General features: G+C 45.0%; 1 long non-coding RNA gene across 1 annotated transcript; it reads left to right on the top strand.

Annotated features, from left to right (window-relative positions):
* Positions 1-6,670: 6,670 nt before the first annotated feature.
* On the top strand, positions 6,671-8,637 carry LOC112874273. Its single transcript, XR_003224924.1, has 4 exons — positions 6,671-6,962; positions 7,069-7,159; positions 7,592-7,675; positions 8,409-8,637. It is a non-coding gene; the product is annotated as an uncharacterized LOC112874273 (long non-coding RNA).
* Positions 8,638-16,170: the final 7,533 nt, after the last annotated feature.

Below are 16,170 nucleotides of genomic sequence, written 5' to 3' on the forward strand. Positions count from 1 at the left end.
GAGGAGTAACAGCCGATGTAGTGGTGATCGGCTCCTGCAGACGCACCCTTTCCGGAAGAGGACTGGTAGCCGACGAGGTGACAATCAGCTCCTGTGGAGAAGGACCGACAGCCGCTGTGGTGACGATCGGCTCCTGCAGATCCTGAAGGCCGACCAAAGTATCGGCTGGCATTGCGGGGTTCTCTAGAGTCGTCAGGATTGGGTCCTGAAGGTTGACTAAGGCATTGACCATCATCAAAGGATCCTCTAGGGCTTCTAGAGTTGGGTTTTCTTGGCGCGTTGGCTCTTCCCCGCTGGAAACATCTACGATATCAGCCTACAAACAAGGAAAGAGTAGTTAAACTGAAATATACATGGTCAGAGGATCAATTATAAGAGGGACGATCTAAACCTGGTTGACGATTGGAGCTTCTTGGTTGGTGGAAGATGGTCCACCTTCTTTCCGAATCTTTCTGGCAGTCATCTTCCTTGCCTTAGTTTGGGCTCGGGGGGCAGCAATGTTAGAGAATCGCTTCCGCTTGGGGGTTGATTTCGCAGAGCCAGGCTTGATCCGCATGATGGCCTTTGATGGGGGAGGCGCATTTCTTCCGAAGAGGACCATGGGGGCAACTGGTGAGAACATGAAGGAGGAGCCATCATTGTTCCTAGGCTCCGGACCGTCCTCCTCATGCGGAGAAAACAAATGGATTTAGAGAAGGAGTTGAGCGGAGTCAGGAAGAAGTACTCAACTGATGATAATACCTCTCCCTCAGGGGCTTCATAATCAGCGTCCATCTGTTGCAGCATTGGCCCCAGGGCTTTCCGGAAGACATGAGTCTTTCACAATGACCACCAGTTCTCGAATCTGATGGTCAAAGAGGTGAACGAAAGGTTGACGGGGATTGGAAGGAGAAGATCAGTGAATAGGCTATAGCATCTTTGGCTGGTAAGGGCATCAAGTAGATCAGCTCTACTTGTCGTCAAATGGTGAAGGAAGAAGTGGGGAGGAACCTGCCCGAGACCAAATTGCCGGGCTGCTACGACCGGCTGGTAGAATTCATAACAGGGCTTGATGATTTGGTTAGAGGTGCTCATACCAACTGGAAGGAAGCAAGGGCGAATCATGATAGAGTATAAAAGCCGAGTGCTATCATTATTGGCAAAATCAGCCAATCTAAAGGTGATTGGGTTCTCAAAAATTTCAGAATCAGTATAGGGAAGGAAGATAGGGTTATCCAGACCACTATAGAATATCCTAAACCAGTTTGAAGCAGCTGAGGGGTTTAACTTGCTACCAGGAATACTGTACAGAGCCTGGTCGAAACTGGTACACCTGATTCACCTCCCACTCTAATCTGGAAATGAGTTATTGGCCAAAACAGGGAAGTTTGGGATAAAGTCCTAAAAATATAGGTGAGCCCATAACTGGATGAACCACCAGGTACCACCGGTCCTGAGTTTCTTTTGGGTAAGTAGGCTCAAAGACATTAGGTGGAGATATCTATACACTTCCCCAAGAAACAATTTACCAAGGCCAACAGTATTACCTTTGGCCAGTTCATATGCTAGGGGGAGATAGTTCTTGGTTGGGGCAAGGGAAGGACCGCAGAATAAGAAGTGTTCCAACCAAAGATTCAGAAAGGCCGTATGTTCCTTCTCAATCACAGGGCCTTTGGTTTTGATATGCTGGTTCAGGTATGCACCCCAGTTTGTGCACTCTATTTTGTAGGATAGTTTGAAGGGGACTACGGGCAGTCTGAAGGCAAAGGGGCAAGATGATGAGATGTCCAAACCAGTAATCATTACTACATCCAGGAGGGTTGGAGTCATCGGCCTGTGGCCAAATAAGAAGAAGTTCAAGGCATTAGACTAAAAGTAGCCGATGGTTTTCAGAAGGTTCTCGTTCTTCTCAAGAGAGGATAGAGACAAAGACAGAGCATCAGCTATCCCTATGATCTCCCATGTGGGTTGGTAGGTCTTTGCTACTCTGTTTCTTACCAGGTCACCCAGCCCTCGGGAGGATTTGGCCAAGCACGTAGGCTGTCGGCCCAGGAATCTAAATCTACTTTTTGGCTTACGAACGGAATTCGACTGGCCTCACAAGAAATCAGATCTACAGGTTTCTTGTAAGAACGAGGCCCGAGACAAAAAGAATTGGGTGAAGAAGGATGCGGCAAAAGAATATCTGAAACCTAAAGAATCAATAAAAGCCAAATAACCAGAGAAAGATCATTTAATGATGCAAGGGATCTAATAATTGCTACATTAAATTAGCAAAGATCGGAGTTTTATCTTCAGACCAAGGACACTCACATCGGCATTCGAAGATCCCGCCATCTGAAACCCCAATAAAGATCAAGAACCTGGAAACTGGATCTAGGGTTGGCGGCGCAAGTTGAGTTCGTGCTCTAAGGCTTTGGTCTGGGTCTTTACGATTAATGTTTATGAGCAAAGGGTTTTGGAGAATAATTTGGATTCAGGGAATCTTTGAAGATCTGTTTTGGGAAGGTTCCGTTTAAGCAGAAAATGGAATTGATTTGAGAATCAATTCAGATCCGATCGGCACTTTAAGGAAAGGAACCGATGCGTTGCCATCGGCTCCTAGGATTGGCTTCTTGACAAATTGTGGTTTAAAGTAAAGGGATTTTATTTATAAGGGGAAATGATTATAAAAGGGGAGCCGATTACTCCTAGAGCCGATCTATCGGCTTAATCCTATGATCTACCACCAGTAGGTGCCGGAGATTCTGCGGCGCTTGATCGGAGGAGCCATGCTAGCGTACCTGTCGTTGTCGCTGCCGTCGTCATCGCCATCATCGTCTCCACCGTTGTCGCTGTTGAATCCGCTGTTGTCTTCGGCTTCTTCATCTTCATCATCGTCGTCATCCTCCGACGACCCGCCAAGTAGGTAGCCTCCTGCTACCGAATCCTCCTCGGTTGATGAAGAATCGACTTCTTCCTCTGAGAAGAAGAAATCCCCATCCCAGGACATGTCGTCCTCGTCATCTTCATCCAACTCCCCGCTAAGGAGAAGTTGGAGGTCTTCACCATCAGTCAGGGACTCGTCATCCTCTGACCAGGTCTGGAAGTCCCACTCCTCTGCATCCCAATGTAGAGGAGCGCAGGCCTCGTAGGCGGCAATAGGGTCGTATTCTGGAGTGGCTTCTTGGGTGGACTCTGACTTGAAGGAAATGATAGAGGAAGCAGAGGAAGAAGAAGCCATTGCAAGAGAAGGAAAGTTGTATTAGGTGTGGTTGCTAATGGCTGAAGGAAGTGGATAAGAGAAAGAAAACTACGGGGGGGCAGGTTTCTAAAGATAGAGTGGAATATGAATCGGCACCGTAATGGTTTCCAAGGAGTTTGATGCAGAGCAGTCACATCCCCTGGAGTTGAAGAGGCACGTGTGTACGGCTTTTGGAAGTCGAAGAGGTGGGGCGATGAAAAAGAAAAATGGTTTTAGAATAATTATTGCCGAAACTAGGGGGCATGTGTTATCGCCATAATTTAGCTGGGCCAGAAGGTGGGCCGTGAAGCAAGATGGGCTCAAAAGATTATCATGGTGGGCTTGCGAATTGGCCCCTTTGCGAGCGTTTGAGGCCAGGATTGGCCATGTATCTAGATAGGTGTGTACGTTTAAAATAGTTTAGAAAGAGATAGCCAAGATTCATGTCGTAGTCAGTTAGGATTGGTTAGGAAAGGCAAGTCTCCGGACTATAAATATGTACCTTGGACTACGAATAAAAAGGGAACAAACAAACATTAACAACAACTCTCGGCGCATCGCCACCCCTGTTCTAGGGTTTCTCGGGTAAGTGTCGTGCAGCCCCGATCACGCCTCGTGTGATCGGGGTAGCATCATTCCTGCCTGTCTACCTTTGTGTTTCTCGTACTGAAGCGTTGTTGATGGCGAGTAACACTAGTTATCTTGGCATTTATAGAGTAGCATCAGCTCTTTCATGCTTTATTCATGCATCGTTTGTTATCTGTAAACGTTTAGCTGTCCTCGTACTCGATCTCGGATGTAAGGGCAGCACCTTGCTCTGTTCTTGATTAGTAGATCCAATCTTTTATGGTTAGTCTTCGTTCATTGAAGATTTAGCTTAACATCGGCATGATTAGGCCCTTCAAACGGGTTGAACATTCCGGTAGTACGCTTGATGCTTTGTATCAACCTAAAGAGGGATTGTTCCGAGAATCGGCTCTCTATTGGTTTTTAGGCCTCTGTTTAGGTTGCTATTCTGATATCTTGCGTATTTGTTAGGCTCAATTACGTGTACGATGTTCCGGTTATGCAGTGAAAGCTTTAACCATCGTAGATTGGATTAGCTTAATGGTTACAGAGCAAGTTTTACATTACCATCGGATATTGCGTGCTTTATTCAAATACTTAGATCTGATCTAATACTGGATACAATTGGCTCTTTACAGCCGATATCGGGAGTCACCCGATGAGCCGATCACGGCTCGGACTAATGTTTACACATGTCTGTGCATGCAAGAAACTAACATAAATCACTTCTACACCTTTCTGATCAGGTACAAGATCAGGTGGCACGCCTAGCAATCCAGACGCCAGGTCGTGTGCCGGATCTTGCGCCGTTGACCGAGGGACCGGGGCCCACCAGCAGTCCCGGGAGCCTCCCGGCTCCTCGTGTTGCCTGTCACTACTCGCCGGTGGGTTTTGACCAACAACACATTGGTCAGGAGAAGCAAGTCTCCAGACTATAAATATGTACCCTAGACCACGAATGAAAAGGACGGAACAACAACCATTCACAAACAACTCTTGGCGCATCGCCACCCCTATTTTAGGGTTTTCTCCAGGTAAGTGCTATGCAGCCCAGGTCACGCCTTGCGTGATCGGGGCAGCAACGTCCCTACCTATTTATCTTTGTGTTTCTCATGCTGAAGCGTTGTTGATGGCGAGTAACACTAGTTATCTTAACATTTATAGGGATGCATCGACTTTTCATACTGTATCCGTGCATTGTTCATCACCTGTAAACGTTTAGCTATCTTCGTGCCCGATCTTGGGTGCGAGGGCAGCGTCTTGCTCTTTTTCGATTAGTAAATCCAATCTGTTATGGTTAGTCTTTGTTCATCAAAGATTTAGCTTAAATATCCGCATGGTTAGTCCCTTCAAACAAGTTAAATGATCCGGCAATACGTTTGATGCTTCATATTAATCTAAAGAGGGATTATTCCGGGAATCGGCTTTCTACTGGTTTTTAGGCCTCTGTTTAGGTTGCTATCCTGTTATCTACCGTATTTGTTAGGCTTAACTACAGTAGGATGTTCCGATTATGTAGTGAAAGCTTTAACTGTCCTAGATCGAATTAGCTTATCGATCATAGAGCAAGTTTATATTAGTATCAGATATGTGCGCTTTATTTAGATATATAGATCCGATCTGATAGTGGGAGACAATATCGGAGATCACTCGAAGAGCCGCTCGCGGCTCGAACTGATGTTTGAACATGTCTGTGCATGCAGGAAACTAACCGAAAACACATCTACACCTTCCTGATCAGGTATAGGTCAGGTGGCACGCCTAGCAACCCAGACGCAAAGTAGTGTGCCTAATCCTGGGCCGTTGACCGAGGGACCGGAGCCCACCAGCAGTCCCGTGAGCCTCCCGGCTCCTCGTGTTGCCTATCATTACTCGCCGGTGGATTTTGACCGACAACACAAGGGGACTTGGATGGTTTGACAATTGCAATATCCGTCCATAAGCAAAGCTTTGCTAGCTTTGATTTTTGTTGCTGTGTTAATTCTCCTAAAATATCTACATTTTAATTTTCAAAAAAGCTATCAGTTTAATAGTGCATGATGTTAGAGCTATCCTATCTTTGATTACCTGTTTCTTTAATTGCATTTATGGTGCTTGGATATGCTATAATATTGATGCTCCAAATGCCGGATAGACACCTGATGGACAGGATAGCCTGGTGCTTGAATATGTTGTAATATTGATGCTCCAAATGCTGGAAAAACACCTGATGGATAGGATAGCCTGATGCTCGGATGTGCTGTCATGGTGCTAAGACGTACTGTAATATTGATGCTCCAAGTTTTCGGACAGACACGTCATTGATAGATAGCCTAGGCTACCAGATATGTTGTAATATTCGTCATTCAAACGCCGGATAGACACCTATGATGGATAGTGTACACACACTGCTCAATGTTAGCATACTAACGTTGTATTTGTTATCATATGCTGTGATTTTGTGTTGAATTTATCCTATACCATGCATACATGCCATTTGTTACATTCCATTACCTTTGGTTTACTTATGTTTAATTGCATATTTTATTATCTTTAATTTACTTATATTTAATTGTTTAAATGGTAGGCGCCCGTCGCGCTTCAGGGTTTCCTTCTCATTTCTCCTCCCCCAAGCCCCCGCCACCACCCAGCCTCCCACCCGACTGCGCCGTCGCCCCCTGCTCACCCCTGCGCCGTCGGCCCCCCTCATCCTCCCTGAGCGCCGCACCCTCCTCGGCTACTCCATGTGCGCCGGCCGGCCGGCCGCCCTCCTCTTCCTCGAGAAGTCGAGATCTCTCAGTAGCCCACGCGCCCCTCCCGCTCCCCGCACCCCCGATCGCTCGGCGCGGCGGCGCGCACTGCGGCTGGCCCACCGACCCCCCACCCACCCCCCACCCCCACCCCCACCCCCCTCCCGCCCGGCCCCCTCCTCCGGTCCTCCTGCGCGCCGCCGCCACGCCTTCCTCCTCTGGTCCTCCTCCTCCGCCTGACGTCCGCCCCGTGCTGGACATGCGCCGCACTGTCGTCCGTATCGGGCTCCCCAGCAAGGGCCCGCATGGCCGAGCAAACCCTGAGCCTCCTCAAGGTCTGTATCGGGCTCCCTGATGCTGGCACATGATGCTTTGGATGTCTGCTAACAAAATATACAGTAGCCATGATGTAGTGTGACTGGTTCTTGCATTGGCATATCCAACAACAGAGTGGAATTGCATCGGTGAGTTCCTCTATGCAAATTAGTTCGCTTATTCTTCTGCCGTTTCATCATCTGAGCAGCATCTACTTTAATGTAGTCTCATCTCTTATATCCTACGGGTATGCAGGCAGTGTGTTTCGCATATCGAAGCAGCTTGGAATCTTGCATATTCTATTGACAGCTCTGTGTTCAGCAGTGGTTCTGACCCCAAGTTGCAGGTCTGAAACTTTTAGCATACTTGAAAGTCTCCCTCCCTCCCTCGATTGTGTGATGCTTTGCTTAAAATGCTTTACAGAGTGATACTGTATAGCTCCGTTGCAGATAAAAAACTCTCGTGTGATGCTCTGCTTAAAATGCTTGACAGAGTGATACTTTATAACTCCATTGCAAATACAAAACACAAACTAATACTACTCTGAATTGTAACATTTTGTCGGCTTCATTGGTACTGGTCAGATAATTATGCATTTACAGAAAAATGCTGTGATGTGATGATAAGCCTGTCTCCAGTTTGATCTTACCTATGTTTAATGAATTTCCTATGTTAGGAAGATTTACTACAAGCTGTGTGCTATGGCTAGCAAGAACTATTTGATTGTGATTTGTTCTCTCTTGGCTTCCCTAACATTAAGATGTGTTATGGTGTTTAGGATGAACAGTGAAGGCTTTACCTGTATAGTGCATTATTCATTCCCCTACGAAATATGTTCTACTTGGACAAAAGGTCTAAGAAGGTAACATCTAAGCTCTGCATCATCCATTTTTTTTAATACAAGGCTGTGAAAGTTTCAAACTAGCAAAAATTTGTTTGTGTTCACTTCAAATTGTTGACTAAAAGCAAGTGTGTCAATGGGTGCATTTACTTAATAATAATTTGCTATATTGACTGATGAGGCAAGTTTGGTGTGCCATAGCTCTTGCCTTTTTCACTAACTGAATGTTATGTGCAGTGGTCTTAATGCTTTCTGTCAGAACCCTTTTAACAGTTTAAGCAGGCATATTTATATTTGTTAACAATCTAATTGGTTTGAGTGAATGCTTAACTGCTCTAAGATACAATGAAGTGGGTACATTTACTAGCTCAGTTTATTACCCATTTACTAGCTCAGTTTACAAATAATGTCACTTTTGACCAAAGCAGACATTATTTTGTTACTGCTTGCTAATTGGATATCCTTTTGAACACCCGGGTTCATATTGATTATTTGTCCAATGCACCTCATGGAATATTACCTCCCTTTGAAGGTTGGTGACTAGATAGCTTGTTGCGCCAATTTTGGTGCTTGTTTTGGCTGCTAGGAAATGAGCAAATAAATCTGGATATTAAAAATCTACTTGAACAAATGAAGCTGCTCTTAAATATCCACTTTCATGTTAATTGTATTATTTCTTTCAATTGTGTGCTGAAGAGTCTGTTGCATCATTAGCAGGTTCCTGTAGAATGTTTTGTGACTTTGTGCTTTTCAGGTTGAGGACTACATGCAAGGAGGAGCAAGCAGTTAGAAGAGATTGGTTGAGGATAAGGTGCTAGAAACAAGTGGAAGGCAGAAGAGATAACATATGTGGTGTCTTATTTACGTGCTTTGTACCAGATTCTGTCATTCTATGTATGTCTGGTAGCTTAGAAGTGATTTTGCTACGTATTTTTATTTTAGAATATTTTTATATATTGGGCTGCTAAAATGGGCTTGGCCTACATATGTATAGAATTGGATTGACATCTAAATTTATGGACTACATGAAAATAAAGTTCCTAACATGAGCTAAATTTATGTGCTACATGAAAATAAAGTTCCTAATATGGGCTGAGCCCATAAATAAATATGACTGCAGCTAGTTTGCCATATATCCATGCTGGCCTAGTGGTGATGTGGCGATTCAATCTATGACGGATAGCTATCATATGTGGCGATGATTTGTAACATTTATTTTGGTCACTAATTTTGGGCCTAGGATGGGCCTAATGATTTGTGATGTTTATTTTCGTCACTAATTTTGGGTTTAGGTTGGGCTAGTGGGCCTATGGCCACATGGATTTGAAAGTTCTGCGATGTTATTGGCTCGTCATAAAATGGAAAACAGTTCCACGATGAAAGTTTTTTCTTCATAGATCAAATCCATTCTGTGACGTTTCTAGCCATTTCGTCACGGTAGTACAAATTTGACGTGACTTCTTTGACAAAGAAAAAATCATCGCAAATTCATCATAGAACTTCTTCTATGACGTATTTGGCCTTTACAGTGATGAAAGCCATTCGTCACTGAAGCTTTGATTTCCACTATCGTGGAAAATTGATATAATTCTTTGAAAGTATTTTGAAACTCCGTCAAGGTCGCCGATGACAGTATTGGATCTTCAATAAGATCAGTCAGGATGGCATAAAGCCACTTAGGAGGAGTCACCAGGATTCCACCTGAGAAAGAACCCACAACACCTTGATCTCCAGGGGCAGGCTGTGCTGTGGGGTACGTGTCACTTTGCACCTCGTAAGCAGTCGGGCGACAGGCAGATTGCTACCCGCAGGAGGAGGTGGCACAATGGGCTCACTTGCAAGCATCTCCGGGGATGCATCTCTAGCTCTTGTTTCAATCCTGCTAGTTTCAACAACGATAGGGGTTGGGACCTTGGGCAGCACCGACGACTCGATGTCACCTATGGTCGCCGGCACCGTATCAGGAATCGCAGCATCAGATGCCTTCCCTAGCTCGGGGGCTGAAACACCCGCGGCATCGCCAAGTTGTTCCAAGCCGAGAGCAGTGGATGGCCTACACACAAGAAACAATAATGAGAGTTGTTACCAACAACGATAAACCTACAATATACCTACAATATATAGGTAAAAGCACTCGGATACTTACAGTGCGGACTTCTTCGCTCCTAACTTCTTCTTTTTGAGTGGCTTGGGTGCTAGAGCAGCACCTAAAGTAATCGGTGACGCTGTGTTTGCCAGCCATGGGCGGTATTTGCCTTGGCGCAGCAGCAGTAACGACCACCATCGACTTTGGGTCAGCCGAGGGCAGCATTTGCCCTGGCGTGATCCTTGCAGACTATTTCCCCGACCTCTTGCCTCGAATGCTTGGGGTTCAAGGAACTAGTATCGAAGATTCAAGAATAAGGAGAGAGATCAATCCAAATTGGTAAATGAGAACAAGTAAAAGAACTCGCAATTTCAAGAAAGAAACCTACCTGGGCATCTCGTCTCCGTCATCACTTGGCGAGGCGCTCGCCCTGCTTTTCTGGCTAGCGACTCTTGGCTTCTTCGAGTGGCTAAGAAGAAGGTCACCATCACAAGAGCTCGTGCCTTCCTAGGAGGTCCTTGTTCTCTTGCCTTTAATCACCTCCGCCTCATCACCAGTACCCTCATCTTCCTCCCCACTAACTTGGATCGATAGTGAGTCAAGAGATTTTGGGCGCCCGGAACACCGATGGCATCATGTGATATTCACATCATCCTGCAGCAAGATTTCAAGATATGTCAGTACAAAATCAGATTAAAGGGTATTAGAAGTACTCGACAGAAGGATACGGCTACTTAACCCTACCTGTTTGGGAGGTTTCATCGCCAAATACAGGCTCGTCACATATGGCATGGTCTCAGCACCCATGAGTACCCGGCTTACTCGCAACACGGCTTCATTTTTCTCAATGCGCTTTGTAGAAAACCGAGATGGATCTGAGAGGCCAAGGTACTCGAAGCCAAATTGCACGCGCTTCTGCAGCGGCTGGATTCACCTGACACCCACAAGTACATCACCGATGCCCTAGTGACTCCTACATATCTATGCTTCTTGATCATGCCGAGCTAGTCTTCAATTTGGCTCATGTCCTGGCATGCCAAGGTCCATTCACCGGCAATCTTGAGAGCTCCAGCGGTCCTCTCAGGAAGCGAGGGCTCATGATTTCCAATATAGAACCGTCGCTCCCTCCATCCCAACAGACTAGTCGGGAACTTGTAGGGGGTGTACTTCTTTTCCATCCCATGCTGCAACTGGATTCCGGCTCCACTAACTTTGTACATTTTTTCCTTGGTAGGCTGTGGCTTGAGATGAAAAAGGTAGCATAAAAGATCGAAATGGGGTTCTATCCCTAAGAAAACCTCAAAGAAATGGACAAATATGGTGATGTGAAGAATCGAATTGGGGTTCAGATGATCGTGCTGGATACCGTAATGGAAGAGAAGACCGCGGAAGAAATCAGAAGTCGGGAGGGCTAACCCGCGCTTGATAAAATATTGAAACAAAATTATCTCTTCAGCCCTCTCGTACGGCCTCTTGTCACCGGTGATAGAGCGCCACTGGATAATTTCCTTGGGCTGAAGAAAGTACTCATCTACTAGCCTTTTGAGGTCAGCCTCAGAACATTTACTTGTTTTCCACCCATCGCCCGCTATGGCGGCGGGCTAGGAATCCTTCCCCTTCATCTTGGTGGCGGGCTGGATGCCGTAATGGAACAGAAGACCGCGGAAGAAATTAGAAGTTGGGAGGGCTAACCCGCGCTCGACAAATATTAAAACAAAATTATCTCTTCAGCCCTCTCATATGGCCTCTTGTCACCGATGGCAGGACGCCACTGGATAATTTTCTTGGGCTGAAGAAAGTACTCATCTACTATCCTTTGGAGATTAGCCTTAGAACACTTACTTGTTTTCCACCCATCGCCCACTATGGTGGCGGGCTGGGAATCCTTCCCCTTCATCTTGGTGGCGCTCTTTTCGCCGGCCATCCTTGTTGTAACGAGTTGCTTCACTCGCATGCGCTCAGGGACTGAGGATTGGGGTGGGAGAGCAGCGCTCTAGAGGAGGAGGGAAGTCTCAGCGACTACTCCTAATAGGAGAAGATCAACTGCGATTGGCCTGGATCTGAATCTGGAGGCGGCGGCGGCGGCGGCTGCGAGATAGAGGAAGATAAAGGGCTAGAGCAGTGAAAGCACAAGCAAAAGGGTAAGTAAACCCTAAGTCACCATGCGGTTAAATAATCATCAGTGGCCTAGCAATTACTATGTGGAATGCGAAGAGTTTTTCTTGGGATAAGGTTTATTTTGAGCGGTAATTTCGGGTTCCTTTGAGAAAGTTATTTTACTTAACCATTTTTCAGGGATGCTATCCAAAAAAGGGGTTTTCGAATTTCTGAAGCAATTTACTCATTTTAACCATCAAATCAAATTCTTAAGTTTTTACACAATGCATGCCATGACCTTTTAGACCCTTTTCTCAAACCTTGGGATTTGAATTCAATGCTCGGGGGTGCAGTACACGTGTAATGAATGGCTTATTTTTCGAATTCGTTTGGAAGATAAAACCAGAAGATTCAAGAATAATTTGACCATCAGCCTGATTCTTCAATTCAATCTAAAGCTCGGGGGCTACTTCATATGGAGTATGAGTTACATCGCACCCCATATAAAATAAGACTTGAAAACTACTTGGGGCATGAGCACCTCATAGCCTCGATGCAGCTAAGGAAGTACTCGAAAGATACCTTCAAGATGAAGTTCGGAAAGAACTCGAAAACGTCTTCAGAAGTAATCGGAAGCCTGCAGTACTCGACTATGAAGAGCTCGGGAGCTTGTCAGACCCGGGGCCACAGGACTGCGCACGTGGCATACATAAGGGATGGGACATAGCCCACACCCTATAACAATTGTAACTACTCGTATAGAAGGAGTGTGACTAGTCGGAATAGAAGGAAACTATCCGAATAGTACTCGGGTAGGACTTCTAAGCTAGTATTTGGCTAGAATTCCCATGTAATTCTGTCCCCCAAGACTATATAAAGGCGGTCAAGGACCCCTCAGGACAATCCACATCTAAGGCAATACAAACCACCACACATGACGTAGGGTATTACGCATACTGCGGTCCGAATCTGTCTAAAGTTTCGTGTTCGTTGCACCTTTAAGTTTCTAATCTCGGTGATACCCTATCTATAATCTACCTCGAAGGTATGCCTCGGTGAACTTGAAGCTTAAACACCGATAAAAAACAAGATGTTCTTAAAAATCGTTTTTATAATGAGGCGGCCAACTCCAGCGGTGAGGAGAGATTCAGCTACCACTGTGCACGTAAAATGAGGGACGTCACCATCCGTGGCACAGAAGGTTTGTGGCCTACTACCATGTCTTTTTGTAAATTGTATTACTAGTACTATTTATGTTTAGTGCAATTGAATCATATTTGGTGCAAATTTCGTGACAATAGTTTGATGAAGCAAAAGTTTTCAGTATTTGGATTATGAGTCAACCAAAAAGGACAAATGTTATAATTTAAAAATCTTTGTAGAGTCAATCTACTTAAAAGAACACATTCGTTTTTACCAAGCTGCCATGTCAAATTCAGAACATAGGCGATTGCAATTGATGCACCCTCACTGCAATCTGAGGGCTTCGAAATAAACCGATAATGGAAATGAATTTGAACAGTCAATTCCGAATTACAAAGCGACTGTGTGCACATCATTCCAATACAGAACTCACTGTTTAATGGAATTATCACAGCTGGTTCTATATATTCACCAACACCAATTGTAATGATAGCTTATTCGCAGTCAATTTATCCTAAGAATCATTACTAATAATGTATTTGATCTGAACTTGCAGCTTATTCTCATAACTCACAACTATTTTTTATAAGAAGACAGATGGAGACAAATTTTAAGTGAAAATTTTGCTCTTGACGAGATCTATAACTTTTTAGTTAACAACCTTTTTTTGATGTCATCTTGATGTTCAATCCGGAGCACAAGTATTTTTTTTTTGCAATGTATCAAGATCAGCTTATTTTTTTCGTGGTTCGCAACTAATAAAGAAATATCAAATAATAGTATATGCAACTCATATTAACATATCGTATATGAAATGTGTTTAAAAAATTGGTGATATTTACACACCATCATCTCTCATGATAGTAACTAAATTCCTATATATTATATTTTTAAGATTATCATGTCTAAAGCATGAACCCGATCCTCTGCTTGCAATTTATGGTGAAAGTAAAAAATTAAAGATATTCATGCAAACCTCAGATGATGGAAATTCTGATATAAAAGATTGCAGTTTTCGAAAAGATCTAAATTTTTTATTAAAAGACTTTACATTTATTGTCATTTTTTATATCTAAATAATCATCTAAAATTTTGACTAACAAGAGAAAAAGGGGGAACATAACACTACTGTCACAAACAAAGCAGAGGTGGAGTGGTTGGGGCATCCACAAGCGAGCTTGTCGATCGCAAATAAAAATAATTATTTCCTGGTGTTTAAAATCTATTTTTTTAAAAAACTATTTGTAGTATGAGTTCGTGGCTAGAAGCGACCGTGAAAGTCGATTTTATAGTCAGCTCCTAAACATAATGTGGTAATGCTGGTTTTCACGAACAAATGGTTACCCAGTCGAGTCAAAAACTGAGTGTACTTGTGAACCGGAAAATAGAGCAAACAAAACTAGTACATTCAGAGAAATTTGCAAATTCACCCCTCTCAGAAATGGGTTTTCCGCAAATGCGTTTCGCTATATTACCATTATCAAACTGAGGTACTACACTACAACGCCTTTTATCTATTTTCAATTAAGTTAATTATTTTTCACTTATCTTCCCCGTGAAAGTTCCTGGATTGCCTCTAGATTGGCAAGGCTGCGGCTGCTCCAAAAACAGCTCCGACTCCGACTCCTCTGATGGAGCGACTTTTCTGGTGGAGCTGAAGCTGTTTTGAAAAATATTTAGCAAAACGGCTTCATCCTACTTTTCATTAATGGATCGAAGAGAAGGAGCCGGTTGGAGCCACATTTGGGCCTGTTTGACAGGGCTCCGACTCCTCCAAAAATAGCTCCAGCTACGTCTATGTGACAGTTCGTGTATTTGTAATGCTAGGCATATATTTTGTTAGTATGAAATATGTGTTTGTTAAGTGTAAAGCTTGTGTATGTCTATGTGAAACTTTTGAAAATTTAAAAGTGCTAATAAAAAGGGTATTTTTGTAATTACAGAAAACCTAGGGTTGTTTTTGCAAAATGTGTTTGGATGAGAGGTAATTTCGAAATAAGTAAAGGGTGGTTTTGCAAACGTGTTTTTCATATTTTATTCCCTGTAAAAATATATATTTATCCAAAAGTTGCATTTGAAATGCATGTGTTGAAGTGGGTAAAAGGTTTGGGTAAAATGGTAAAAATGAGAGTGTTTATGTAATTTTATAAAAGTACAAGTCCTTTTATGCAAATGTTTCATTTACAAAAGTAATTTTCAAATTTACTCAGGACTAAAGTGTAAAAGTGCAAGTCATCATGACATGTCTATCCACTCATTATGACGAGTCTATCCCGTCATTATGACGTGTCATAAATGCTTGCATTTAAGTCCTGAAATTTTATGAATTACATTTCTAGGACAAAAGCAATTCAAATCCGACTTTTGTTCAAAGATTCACATGTAAAAATATAAATATTGAGTTTTTGAACTTGGGCCCTAAAACATTATTGTAGAGTTTGAAAAACTGTACAACTTTCGTTTTGGGCATTTCTTCATTTGGGTTTTAAATCAACGGGAAATTTTATTTTACAAACAGGTCCCTGCAGTTTTCTGTATTTGCGCATAGGTCCTTGGGGAAAACTGTTCCTCCTTCTCCTCCTCTGTCTCCTTATCCTGGCGTGTCCCTTCCTGTTATTTATTTTCCCCACCGGCCGCCATCTCCTTCTCTCCTTGCTACCTTTCCTCTCTCTCCCCTTCTCTACCTCCACACGGTTCGGCAGCTGGTGGCCCGGGCTCTGGGCAGCGCAAGGCGCCGGGCAGTTCGGCTTGGCGCGGAGGCGCTGCGCAGGGCGCGGCCCCAGGCGCTGGGCGAGCAGCGGCCGGCGGCACAGCAGCGCGCGCGCAAGGGCCCGAGCGGGGCACGAGCGCAGCCCAGGCGCTGGCGCGACGCGCGGAAGGAGAGCGGAGGCTGGCGGCGGCCCACGTAGGCGGGGCGGTGCTGCGCGGGCTGGCGCGGTGCGGGAGCAGCGGGCCAGCAGCGCAGAGCAGGCGGCGGCTCGGCGCGGAGCAGGAGGCGGGGCCGGGCGAGCGCGGGGGCCCCGAGCGGCAGGCGGGCGCCGAGCCAGGGCGGCGCGCGGCACGTGTGGCCCAGGCGGCGGGCGCTCGGGAGGCTGCGGGCGAGCCAGGCAGCGAGCACCAGCGCGAGGAGCGGGCCGGGCGCGTGCAGCAGGGAGGCGGCGCCTGAACAGGTGTGCACGGCGGGCGACGT

The sequence above is a fragment of the Panicum hallii genome, chromosome 1 (assembly GCF_002211085.1).
Source record: "Panicum hallii strain FIL2 chromosome 1, PHallii_v3.1, whole genome shotgun sequence".
NCBI lineage: Eukaryota > Viridiplantae > Streptophyta > Magnoliopsida > Poales > Poaceae > Panicum > Panicum hallii.